Source organism: Denticeps clupeoides, chromosome 2 (genome assembly GCF_900700375.1).
Source record: "Denticeps clupeoides chromosome 2, fDenClu1.1, whole genome shotgun sequence".
NCBI classification, from domain to species: Eukaryota; Metazoa; Chordata; class Actinopteri; order Clupeiformes; family Denticipitidae; genus Denticeps; species Denticeps clupeoides.
In genome coordinates this window covers 35703861-35718284 of record NC_041708.1, presented here as the reverse complement: position 1 = coordinate 35718284, position 14424 = coordinate 35703861, and positions in this window count along the sequence as shown.

Sequence of the window (14424 nt, the reverse complement as noted above, 5' to 3'; positions counted from 1 at the left end):
CGTCTGTCAGTGACAGACAATTTTGTGTCTTACAGAGAAGGATCACAGAGTAATATCTCCTCCTGCAGCAGCGCATGCTGCAATGCCAGGAACGTTGATATCACATGAAATCGTGATACCAAGTATTGCCCATGAATAGCACAAAAAATGTTTACAGGTGCCACCATTGTTCCTTTAGGATTGGAAGGAGTGCGTGGACAGTGAAATGATGTCAGACTTAACAAGCAAAAAGAAAAAGAATTTATAAGTGTTAATGAGTGGAAGCACTTTAATGGTTTAGTTCTACACTAAGAAAAGGGTCACTAGAAATTAAAAAATGAAATTTCTGTCCGAAAGGGAGTACTGCCTTCCAGGAAGATGATGGTGATGGCCACACCCTTGTGACACTGAACGGTTGATGAGTATGAAAATGGGAAATATCCCATTGCAACACTTATGACCTCTGTTCAGCTTCATGCACCCCATGAAAAAAACAATCTGTATTTTAAGTAGAGAGAAAGAAATCCCACTTGACATTGAGTGCCTTTGACACAAAATTTTGCTTTTAACAGTGTTACATATTACCAATGAACATTTTAGTGGTAGGCAATGCTGGACTTACTTTAACCCCTTAAACCACTTATGAGGACCGACTATTTTAGAAAGAACAGTGTTCACCCATCTAGTATAGGGACAGGAACTAGCGAATCTGTGACCAGGAGCTCTGAAACTGTTCTGGTACCCGACACATTGCTCCTTCCATTCACAGAATTTGTCACATGCCTTTATACTGCAGTGCAACCCACCGCAGCGTCAGCATTTCTCAAATAACACTTTGCACGAATATAATTGTTTGGTATAAAACGCTATCTGTGTTGATAAGTGCTGTAATGTATATTAATAAAAGCTTTGTTTTACCTGCATTCAGCAGTTTAAATAAGTCTGTTATCTCAGCCCAGGCTGATTATTTATATTTATTTGTCCATGTGGCCACCATTGTAGAGAGATAAATTGTCCTCTACATTAAAACACACACACACACACACACACACACACTGCTCTGTGGGGCCATGATGGATTCTGCGCTTATGGCGAGTGTGCGAGCAGGAGGCTGAAGGGGGATGGGGAGGAGCGGGATGGCATCTGGCTCCCTCTCCCTCCATCGTCATTACCCCCACCCCCTCCAAGACTTATTTGATGAAAGTCAAATAGTACATGGGCCACCATTATGTGACGGCTGCAGCTTGCCTACTTGGTTAATCCAGATTTCAATTCATTTATCTTCCTCCCGCACATGTATTCTGTTCAGCGAGGAGAGCTGCCATCGCGCTTGGTAATGTGGGTCACATAAGGATGCTGTTGGTTCACGGGGAACGGCAGCAGAAAATTCGAGTCTGCGCAGGGCGACCCTGCTCCTGTGGTGAAAGCAGAGGAAATATCCTGCCTGTCTGGAGCATTTAGCATCAGCGTTTGGACGTGTGCGAGTGTGTGCACGCATGTTTATGTGCGCGAACTCTGACACGTTGATAACGTTGCATATTAATCAGGTCTCCAATCCCCCGCGGAGGATCAAATCCTCCAGGTTGTGATTTGCCGCCATCAATTTTATGATGCTGAGGAAAATGCATTTAGCCCAGCTGGGGCCTTCACACTGAGGGAATTGTGCAATTCCCATTACATTCCTTTAAAAACATATATTCAGCATCTTTTCTGCACTGGTGACATTCCTGCGAAGGTCACTGGTGACATCCTTACAAAGGCAAAGACAACGGCGTCTGATAAATAGTACTCATGTCGCTTCAGGATATTTCATTAGAATGAGAAACCCGTGGAGATGAACAATCAATACAAAAACAACACAAATTAGCACAGTCATGCAGAGACAAAGCTGGTCGATCCTACACACCCTTACGTCCTATAGATGCATTCAAGTAAGTATACCAACAGGCAGATTTCATACATTAACAAGCACTTAAACATTAAGATTTTTTTCTCAATATCTTGATTAGAAATATGTGATTAGAAATAATGGAATATTGTCTTGAGATAAATAAAAGAGATGAGGCATTGGTATTGTGTCTGTATAAAATAAAATATTTAACATGCTATTTATGTTGCATGTTATGGTATAGAAAAATACCGTATTGTTACAATAATTCTAAACAACTTAGTACACAAGGTACATTAGATTATTAAATTATGTAATAATAATAATTCTGAGAAGGCTTCAGCATCCAAAATGTTTTTGTCCAAAGCAAAGATACACAATGTACACACCTACAGCCTTTTTTCTCCAGATTTTTCCTGGCAATAATTACTGAGCAAAATATGTTAACTGCAATCAAATCGTTCCTATGTGCATATTTCTGAAAGTTCCGCCATCATGCTTCTAATTAGAAGATCGACTTTAGCTGTTTATCAGTATAATTCATCCAAGACACCACAATCCTTAAAAAAGGTCCATCATTTAGTGTAATTGAAAGTATGAACGTTTAATGGGAGAAGGCCTTCATTACCTGCACAGAAGATAAGAGTCAAAGCATTTATATCTCTTGCATTTAGTTTAGAACCAGAAAATCTAAATTTTGATTTTCAGCATCATTAAGATCTGAATGGACTTGGAAAAGGTGCAACAGACGAAAAAAAAACAAAAAACGGTCTCTTTCCTATCATGAAACAATTTACAATAGATTGAACTCATAAGTCTACAATATACAGTATATACAATATATAAGCTCAATTTGTGTAATTCTTTTTTGCTCACAATATTCCAACTTATTTCTCTGCAAACCTTTTTTAGATTTGTGCTTCCATTGTATTACAGTGCCTCTTGCAATGCAGTGGCATCGCCTCAGCACTTCTCTATTTCTATTGTTTTTATAACCAGCCCTGCTTTCATACCTTTTTGTTTTTTATTAGATCCGAAGTAATATAGCGTTATCATGGATAAAAGTTCTTTTTGATTTTAGGAACTTGGTGCTGCATGGCAATGGAGAAAAAAAACAACAACAGTACATATAGATGCACAGTAGATCATTTTTCGTTGCTTTAGCACCAGTGCCATATATAGACCTGGTTTAGGCTTCGGGGATGGGGGGGTTGGGTGGAGCTGAAAAAGTCCTTTTGCAGCACCTTAACCGATTAGCTTGGCGGTGCAAATGAGGCTGCTCATCCTCCTTGAACGTAATCAGATTGCATCTTTAATGGGTAAAAGCTGCCAAGGAGTGGCCCTGACCTGGGCCAGCCCAGGTGGTGTCCTCGTGGAAGGGCACTGACACTAATGGGTCCTGACACCCTCCGCATGTCCTCTGTTAAAGGCACATGCGCCACAGCGCGTGCGATGTACAGCTGCTGTAGGAATCCTCCTTCAATGACCTCCTCCTCCTCCTCCATCAGAAAGAAAATACAGTGGGCATGTGATGTAACATGGTGCAGGAGCACCATGCACCGCCACTGGTGAATGGATAGAGTGAGTTATCGTAATGGCTGCCTGTCTCTCCAGCGATGAATACCATGAGCATGCCTCCTTTTTCCTGCAAAGTCTTGGCTTTCCTATTTCAAGGAAAAGTGCAACCTTCGCCTTGGGCTTTAATTATGTTCAATTTGCCAAGTCGAGCCTGAAAACATTGGAAGAGTAGAAAAACACTGTGACCTATTTATTAATGCAGCACTGGCATCTGAGGAAAGAGAGGAGAGGCAGAGGCAGTGCTAAGCTGCGCTGAGATCAGCGCTGCAGCCGGGCTGCCAAACAATACAGCAGCAGTTCTGTCAAAGCACATCACTCGCGCCGGGACGGGGATCCTGTGCATGATTTATGCATGGAGACAATGAACCTTCGTAGCAGGAATTTACAATTACGTGTTCCCTCTCCTTTTTTCCTTCAAATTCAGCTAAATTTCTCTCGCCGGTTTCCCATTCCCTCTTTTTTATATTTTATTGCTATGGATGTTCTAAGCATATCCGGCTAGCGCTGGTTTTATCAGTGGAATATTTTATCCTGTTTTCCACCCTGAACTAAAAACACTCCTTATTCAGAAATATCGATGATTTATGGATGAAATGGCACCATCAACCCAGACAAAGCACCAGTTTCCCATTACAGCCTAGCAGAATGTAATACACATTTGCTTTGTAGAAATGAATAAATATTAAGAAGATAATTACTTGTGGATAGAAAAATGTGTACACCCCAGTTTAAATGCCAGGTTGTTGTGATGTAAAAAATTAGACCCCGGTAAATAATTAAAAAAAAATTTTTTCTTTATTTCATTATACCTCTATTAACCTGCTGCTAGATACAAGGACATATTGTCCAGTAAGCTGCTGCTGCTGAACAACCAGAATGTGCAGCACTTTTTCTTTCAGCAACCGTGTCCTTGTTTTTCATTTCTTGCACCTCCTTAGCAGCTCTCAAGGCATGGTGTCCTCAGATGCTGGTAATAAGGGTTTGCAGCCAGATATCTCTCCAATCACAATTATCACTGGTGCTTATGGGATCAAAGATGAAGGGTCATGGACCAAATCAGTGGTTGTCCCTTTGAACGGCCCGGAAAAAGTGGGAAATGAGCTGGAAACACCGTAACCGTGTGTCCTGGCCTGCCTGTAATCGTCGGCATTATCTCAGGAGCGCTGGAGTCCAATCTACATAGAGAGCAAAGGGGAAACTCCTTGAAATCAAATCATTTGACATTAAACCGTTGAAAGTATTGACCTTTAATTACAAGGGGTTCAGATGGCCAACATTTTCTGTGTATTCTCCAAAATGTCAACTCAGTGAGATCAAATTGAATCTTTAGATTCATTTTCTTTTGCGGTTTAATTTATTTAATCCCTCTCACAGACAGCTATGGAATGGCTTGTGTACATTAGCTGAACTTTTTAAGTTGCTAAGCTTCTGTGAATAACTCATGAATATAAAGGTTCCATAAATACCAGAATTAACCTCCATAGATCTGAAGAGATGAATAATATGTTCTCATTAAGTGACTTTGATGGAAACAAACAAATGCAAATATTCCACTAATTATTTTCCCACAATGCAGGCAGAACCCTTGAATATTCATACTTGGCCAGAGACTATTGCAGTTTTATTGATTTACATATGCATTCTGTTATATGAATTCAAATCAGCCATCGTTTGAAGATTAAAAATAATAATAATTGATTCATCTAAAATGTATTAATTCGTATAACTTCTTCCTTTCTTTATTGGATGTAGGCTTTGGGTTTATGACCTCCCTCCAAACAGTGAAACCAATCTTAACCCAATAACAGGGACATGGTAAAGGGTACAGTGGTTCCCAAACACGCCTCTGAGAAAGATAAAATACGACTAGCAGTGTGGTGATTTATTAGTGGGAGCTGGAGGTGTACAGTAGACACTCATCCAAAGACAATCTGAAGCACCACCACGTAATGGCTGACTGTAGCAATGGGACACGTTTTGTAATTCAGTTCATATCGTCACATTGTCACATATGCTCCACTTTTTTGATTTTGTTGTGAAGGGATCTGTCTCAACAGCTTAATGCAGAAAAAACGCAGAACACCCACAAAAGTGAAAAGTGAAGTGATTGTCACATGTGATACACAGCAGGCACACACATACACATATATCCCCTCAAATGCTCACTTAAAGCAGTGCGCCACGGTCTGGCCGCGTCGCATTCCGGAATGAAAACATTGTGCATCGCTAATGCAATTTGACGAGGTGGTGCAATTGTGTGGAAGGCGATGGCGGCGTTTTCATGAGAGGAGGGAAGCTTTTAAACTGTCACCTCACTGTTTCTCCACATGAAGGGAACCTTTTAGCGGAGAGCTCACCCGTGCTGCCCAGAGTTCCTCAGCAGTGAGTGAATAGTGTTTCATGTAGAAGCCACTGTGACAGCTAGACTTTCAGATTTCTAATGAGGAGCGGAGGGTCTCAGCGGCTGAGCTGGCTTGTGTGGATGAAATGAAGTTAAATACCTCTCCTCCACCCTCGAGCACCCTGTGCTCTTGCAGGCACCAGGAGTAAAACAAACAGTAATCTTTAATATTATTCCAACTTACTGTATGCTGTCCACATCCTCTCTGGAGACTGGTTTTCTAGCCGTGCAAAGTGAAGCGATTGTGATACACTGCAGCACAGCACACGGTGACACAATGAAATGTGTCCTCTGTATTTAACCATCACCCTTAGTGAGCAGTGGGCAGCCATGACAGGCGCCCGGGGAGCAGTGTGTGGGGCTTTTGCTCAGCAACCTTCTGATTACGGGGCCGTTTCCTTAACCGCTAGGCCACCACTGCCTCAAAATAACAAATGATTTGAGCGCTTATCTCGCCTAAAGTCAGTTCCTCTTTATTAAACAATAACTTGTGAAATTTGTCAGTGAGCACATGTATGTGTGCGCTGTGCTTTCTGCTGTGCATTTTATTGTCAACATTGGGCCCAATGTTTGCTGCATTCTCCTGCTCACTGGAGGGGCAAGTTCAACCTGCGCACAGTAATAGACGGTTGTTGTTGTTGTTGTTGTCTTTTTCAGATGCTTCCATTAGGGGGTCACTACACCGGATCAACCAATCAACCAGATTTGCCAAAAGTTTTATGCCGGACGCCCTCCCTGATACAACCTTCCCCATTTACACAGGCTTGGGGCCGACACCACGTCCTCAGTGTCTCAGTAAGACAGTAATAAATGGTAAAAGTAATATAAATCATGGTTTGCTTTGACAAATTTGACACATCTGAGCATGAGGAACAGCAGCAAAAAAAAAAAAAAAAAAAAAGCATGAATAATGCATATGGGCCTTGGGCTATAGATTACGCGTGAATATTCATTAATTTGTTTGCACTTTGGGAGGTAATGCATATTCAAACAGGCAGGGCGTGTCTCCCTGTTTGCCAACATTGTCATCCAGCTCACGTGAATAAATAGGAGCCTCAGCAACACCATCTCAGCATTAAAGTACTTGAACCCACCTTAACCGCGCGAGCCACCTACTATGAGCCTATCCCGCCTATCAGGTCAGGACTAATAAGTCTCAAAATAACCGCCTAGCACTGAATTGGACTGGTGCTCAGTGCAAACAAGCGTTGTGGCACAAAGTGTAATGAGTCAACGAAGAGATCTGCTCATAAGGCTGTATAAGAAAATAATAAATAGCATCAGAAGACTGGACACAAAAAAAATGTAAAAATGATATGATCGGTTGCAAGGTAAATACGTTTCTAATAAATCCCTACACCTTTTCATCCACAAATTATAAGCATCAAGCGCAAAGATGGCAAAAAAAAAAAATATATCTTGTTCAAAATAAATGACTTTTGTTTAGTCGATGATTTGCAAATGCTTCCTGAATGACCTCTGGCAGTGCGTGGCCTCGAAGCCGGCCGAGGAAGTGAGGAATGGCGCGGAGGACAGCCACCGACTCGTTGTGTGCAGATTGATTGCAGGCCACGGGTATCGGCCCGGATGTTGCACCATTAATATTTCAGTTTAATTATTCTGCAGGCAAGGCACTCGCGTTTACCCCGTAGCCCTAATTGACACGTCACCGTGTGATGTATGAATTATTATAATCAACGGCATTTTAAAACAACCTCGTGTGCCGGGGTTTCGTGCACATGACGCGGGTGCCACTCAGCAGGCCCGGCTCGGTCGGCTGCAGAACCCAGCGCTGGTGCACGTGACCTTGCTTTGCCACTTTATTCTCTTCACCAAAATGCCAAGAGAACCATAGCCCGCGAGGATGACCTAGTTTACTTCTCCGCTGCTTTGGCAGAGGCGTTTCCACGTGAAGTTCCTCAGCGTTCCGTCATTGTTAACACTTTGTTCTGGGTGACATTCGCTATATGCGCAGTCGTTTGTCATCCCGGGGTCGATGAGTATCTCTTCTTGCTCCTCCATGTGTGGAACCGTCCCCTGTCACCTGAGCCACTACTGACAGAGGGACAATTTCATTTCCTCAAGACCCAAAGAGGAACTGCCTTCCAATACCTGCATGCATTTGTGATTAGGCGCACACTGTGGAAGTCAGTCAAGATTTTTTACCACATGCCAATATCCGTTAGGACAATGTGTTTACTCCCGCTCCCAGCATGCCTCAGTGCAACGCTGTCATTTGAAGATACGGGTTTGGGAGGTGAAACCTGTGCATCAGCATGTCCTAATCCCATCGAGTGTAATCTGGGATTAGTCTTCCTGGTTGGACTGTGATCAGATCCCATGTTCATGTTTCCGTGTAGCAGCGGAGGCCATCTCCAGGGTGTGTTAGTGGGCAGAGCCCGGGGCCCCAATACCTGCATGGCTTTGAGTGCTGCCAAAGCTGCTAGGAAGGGTTTTAAAATGATCTCACATGACAGACCTGGAGATGTACGTTCCTCTCTAGACCTGACATAAGGCTCCTCATTATGCAAAGTGTGAGTTGTGCTGTTACACAACGTGGAGATGCACACTGTGACAATGAACCCTTCCCCCAACAAGCCAGGCAAACTGATTACAATGACCCGAAGACCATATGTTACCATATCTGGCTAAATCTAGTAGGGATTATTTCAAACAGCGAGTGATGACAAATGGAACGGACGTTTATAACAAATTTGTTCTAGAATTTACAATGATACCACACTTCATACCAGCTCAAATCATTCCTTAAAATGATTAGATCACCTTTAGATTAGATCACTCACGCAACTCAGATGCAACCAAAATACATTGAAATATATACAAAAAACACATTATACACATTAAATATATATGTATGTATGTATATGTGCATGTGCGTGTGTACACAAATATGTAGACATATATACCTACAAACATACCACACACGTTCATTCCATTTTTCATGGAAAATGTGTGTGTGTGTGTGTGTTTGTGTTTGTGTCTGATGAGGCCTGCTGTTCCAGGCAGAGCTCAGCTCCTGTAATGAGACAGTGGGCTCCCATCTGCCCCTAAACCCCTGAGACAGCATGCAGAGCCATGCCGGCATTACCTCTGACCTCTAGGATTACGGCGGGGCCACGTGCGGCTGAGCAGGGGTGACGGGGGGCATTGTTAAGCTCCACCCAACTCACACCTTCAGCAGCCATGAAAATCATCTCTGCCACAGCACCAATGAGCACACAGTCCCTGCTCTGACCTTCACTGGTATGAGATAAAGAGAAAATATTCTTCAAACTTTATTTTCACCTTCAACATGAAGGTTGCACACTCAAAAAAACTAGGTCAAATGGTACAAACATTTTAAAAGGAGTAGCCTTGCCTTGTCACCGAGTCACCTTATTTTGATGTAAACATACATTTTATAAAATGTTTAATTGCATATAAAAATTGCAGTCTATGTGTAAAAACATCCTATTCACATTTATGCAGAATAAAGAACATGCGGGTTGTTCATTTCATTCCAACCTGCAACCAAAATACATTGATTGATATATACACACATATACATATACAGAATAATGAGGTTTTCCTTAAATATGCAACATTATATGCATTATAGGTGTTTTTATTGTCAATGTTGTACTTTTGTTATATATATTGCCTATAATGTTGAATATTTAAGAATAACCTCATTATTCTGATTAGGAAACACCCTTGAATAAAGTAAGGGAGGCCCTGGAAGCTTATTGCCTGTCAAACCGTGTTATAAATTGTCCATTTCTTTAAATTGATGACCTTTCAAATGCTGCATACTTAGCCCCTCGGCTGTAAAGTTCCCTTGTCAATGTTTTTACTGATAGCTCTTGAAGCAACCTGTAAAATACTGGAATCTCTAATCTCGTCACCCGTCATTATGTTATCTTCATGAAGAAAATCTCTTTCCATCGAGTTCTCCATTTTAAAGTTCTGGTCTATTATGGTGATTTTGCTCAGTTTTATTTTGCACATTGAAGACAAGCGTGACAGTTTCCAAATAAAATCCACCCATTGATGGACGCACAGGTTAATGCAAAGCAAAGGTAGGCAGAGCCCACAGGCGCCGAAGAATCCTCAGGGCTTGTGCTCTGCATTATTCCTTCAACTCCTAATTTGGAGATGATTTGCTCCAAGGATTTTATGCCTTGTAGAACACAGTTTGCTTATTCCCTTGCGCATATAAACCAGGGGCAAATGCAATCCATCATTCCATTTCTGTAACACTTCCAAACTTTGTGTTCTGCCCATAGTCCGTTAAATGCTGAAAAGCAGGGGTTGTTACATAGACTTGTCCTATAAAACAATTTGTGTCATTTGGACATGTTTTTGTGACTACACAGTGACATGCAGGTAATTTTTTTTCCTGTGTTCATTTCTGGCACGGTCACTGAAACACAAAGCTCCAGTTGCCAATACGACATTTCTCTCCACTCGAGGGGGTCATGCTTTGTTTCAGTCTTTCTACCAAAAATAATTTAACATTCTATTTTACATCATACTATTTATTTATTTATTTATTTATTTATTTATTTATTTATTCTTTTTCTTAAATCGGAGGTGTGATGCAGTACTGATCTAAAAATCAGGATCAAGCGCAAGCACAATATGGCAATTAAATGGACAAAATGCCTGAAGGTCAATGTTGAGGCGCTGCCTGAACTTTAAATATTTCATTCTGTTTTTTCACTACTTCACTCATGTGCATCTAGAGGTTTCACCAAAGTAGATGTGCCTGAATATTTAAATAAAAAGTCGCTTGGAACTGAAATAATTTAGCATTTTTTTGGTTCAGTATATGCCAAAATTTTATAACCCCAAAATGGGATTTTGTCTGAGTCTATCTATCTATCTATCTATACACACACACACACACACACACATATTTGTTACATTTTGTGTCATTTTTGTCATGTGTTTTAACATTTCAAACAAATATTGTGTGCATAATTCCATTTGTTCTCTCCTGTATTTTTTTTTTTCATTTTGCCCAAACTAAAAAGAGAATTGAACACATCCAGTCATCTTTGCTGTATTGTTTTTGTTTGCTTTTTTTATTTTGGTCTTATTTTATTTTTTGTACCCCCAGTAATCTGCTTGCATTGCATTTTCACCACAAATGTGGTATTAAAATACTCCAATTTTACAGAATTTAATGCATTTTAATCTGCTTTTCTAGCAGGGATTAGATTTTCACATTAGAACAAATCAGTAGGATGACACAAAGGGCACAAGCTGAGGGCTTTAAATATATTAATTTATCCCGACATCATTCTCGCTCAGAGCAGAAGTGGACCAGTAATGGGCACTAGTGCAGGATGTGTTTTTACACAGTGAGGGGATTATTCTCGAGAGCGTACAGAATGAATATGAGGCCCTCGCGTCTCTCGCACATGGCCAACACCTTATCACTTACACAGGCCAGCGCTGCTCAGTGGACTCCGCAAAAACAGAGAGTGACACAAAGAAAGGAGGGGGGGGGGGGGGGGGGGGGTGTAAAAAGGGAAGAATACAGCGATGAACCCGAGCTGGAGCATATCAGTGTCATGGTTTGATTGAAACCGAGGGGTCCGCACACAGCGGGTGACGTGTTTTAGAGTCATTCAATGCCACAGATGGGACCCAAGTAAATTTGGAGGCCGAGGCCGCGCCGTAGTGGACAGTGCTGAGGTTGGCGGCGGGGCTCGGCGCGGACGGACGGCGTGGCGTGGCGGGCAGGGGCCAGGTGAAGGTGTGTCACCAGGCATCAGAGGCAGGTCGTATGATGGGCTGCAAAGGAGGTGGGATCGGGGTGACAGGTTTTCGGTCAGGCCTGTCAGACCCAGGGAGCTCAGCGGGCTGTCAATTCCAGCACAAAGGAGAGAAAATGGAATACATTTCATCCCTGGCCTCCCACGGGTCAGTACTGACAGGGCTGTTCAATTACTGAGCATCACTGCGCCATGTCTCCCTCACACACACTGACACACACACACACACACACACATATACACACAGTCACTACCACTCTGAGATTCGCGGGGACAGAGTAAATGCTGCTTAAGCATTGCTGTTAGTGCTGTGTGTGATTGGTTCTTCACCACAGGTACACAGACCTTGTGAGGAGTTATAAAGAGGCTCTAACGGATATATTAACTAACGATAAACAATTTGCTCATAGTTTTGTCAAGTGCCTTAAAAACTATATATATATATATATATATATATATATATACACACACACACACACACACACACACACACACACACATTCAGATCTGTAAATGTAATCAGCATATAGCAAGTTCTCTGAAGTAAAATAGCGAGTCTGTCAGGGACCAATCACCATTCCGCCATTTGATAAGACGCTCGAGCGCAGCCGAACGCAATGCATGGTGGTCCGCATTGATAAACGCCTTTTTTGATGTTTATAAATGTGCTAAAAATTATTAGGTTATCTAATACTCCGAGCAGCAGCTAAAAGCCATGCATTTCAATGAGGCCCCAGGAAGCAGGGACCCGTGGCCGTACAAAAGAATAGAATTAGGATAAGTCAATACTATAGCAGATTGACCAGCTGGACCCCCACACTTATTGACCTGGGTCAGCAGCCGATTTGGGTCAATTTTCCTTTGCAAAATGATTCAATTATGGGCCAGTTCTTTGGAATAAGGCAAAGGGTTACTTTATTAGCATTTTGATTTCATTATTGTGTTACTGTTCTTATTGTTTTGGCTTTTTTGTGCAAGTTGGGTGATTATTAGGACATTTTCAGTTCAGAACTGACATCTGTTTTTCACGTGCTTTATAACGTGACTCTTGAAAAGCCAAGATTTTAAGCGAGGCCTTGCTGTAGTCTTCCATCTCGATCCAAAGGCCGAGTTCATAGCCCGAAGCTGTGAATGTGGCGCAGCAACAGAAGACCCTGGCCTCACAAATAACTAAGTGCGCCTTTTGCAATGGACATGTTTGCCATTAGCGGAGAAATGGAGTGTCAGAAGAAACAGAACGCCGTGCCTCCCAGGTGTAAGTGCTGGGTCTCATTGTCATCCGTGAATGCCTGCCTGCCGCCACATCATTTCCAGCGAGTCTGGTGCAGTCATGCCAGCTCCGTTTCCACCGCCCATTTTCCATACGCTTCAGCTCCTGACAGCCGCTCGGCTGGTTTCTTTCCCAAGGGCCGAATGTAAAGGAGCACAAAAGGTTTTGTGGGCTTTTGCGCTTGTTGTGTTGCATTCGCGAGGATGTGTGACTGCAGGTGACCATCCTGTCCTGTCACTGCCAACTCTTCCTTCCCCCTTGACCTTCGTTGCTTCCATCAGGGGTGAGTTAGCCCAGAAACAACCTCCGAAGCCTCCCACCCCGGCTCCTATGGACATCGTCGCTCCTTCAATTTCTTGTTCTCTATCTCTGAGGTTACAAATCAATAGCAGGAGCGCTGATGAAATTTGCAGCATGACTGGTCACCCATCTCCGGCAGAAACTTTGGCTGAAGTCGCGGCTTTTTTATTATTTTCTTTTTATTTTTCAATGCAAAGGGGATTTTTTTTTTGCTCCCGTCCCCATTCATTTCTGATATTCATAGAACTTTTTTTTTTTTTTTTTTTTCAAATCCACCTTTGGAAAAGTCTGGGATAATGCGATAGATTTTCATAGACTGTGGCCCTTTTACTGAAGGTTTCATAACAGAGCGACACAAAGGCAGGCGAATCCATCATTTCACTGCACTCCCCTATTGTTCACTTAATTCATGCTGAAGGATCCAGGTCAGTCCATAAAGCCAACCTTGCATGGCCCGTGTCAGAACTTCAGGGCTTAAGTCCTCCTTCTTGGGTTTTGAGACGAGGCCGAATGTTATTCTACTCCGTCCTGCAGGGGGAAAGGCGAGTCGTTTTAAATTACACTTGGGCCCTTCTGAGAAATGATATATATTTCAACTGATGCTGCACTGGAGGTACAACAATCACACACAGTCTTTATACCCTTTAATTTAAATTTGATATATTTATCATTAAAAGGTATGAAGACTGTGTGTGTGTGTGTGTGTGTGTGTGTGTGTGTAGTCTCGTTGTGCTGAATTTGTACGTTAAAATACATTCTAGAGATGAAATTGGGCACAAAAAAATCTGGTACATCACTCATTGTTGTATCAGTGGAACGGGCCTCGGTCTTTAGAAGAACAAATACGTCTCAGATCCAGAATTGCCAAAGAAGATGCATTCTCCTTAACAATGAAGGGAAGAATGCACCAGAGAGTCAATGTTTCGCTCTGGAAGCGCTCCTGTGAAGTAGAATTAATCTGGTCCAAACAACCTTTTATTTTCTCCAGACCGACTTGTCCGCCTTGACTAAAAGCAATTTGTTTTTGGCCCGCTTCTATCTGCCCGTGTAGCACTGAGAGCAGTGTGGCATGTTGGGTTAAAAAAAATGCTGCTTTAATCAGATTAGTCTTGGCTAACGTCCCAAACCATGGCTGAAGTGCAGTGCTTGTGGTTTCTGAACGGCTTATGCTAAGTCCGTACCATGGAAATAATCTACTTTTAAAACCCAGGAAACAAATCAACTA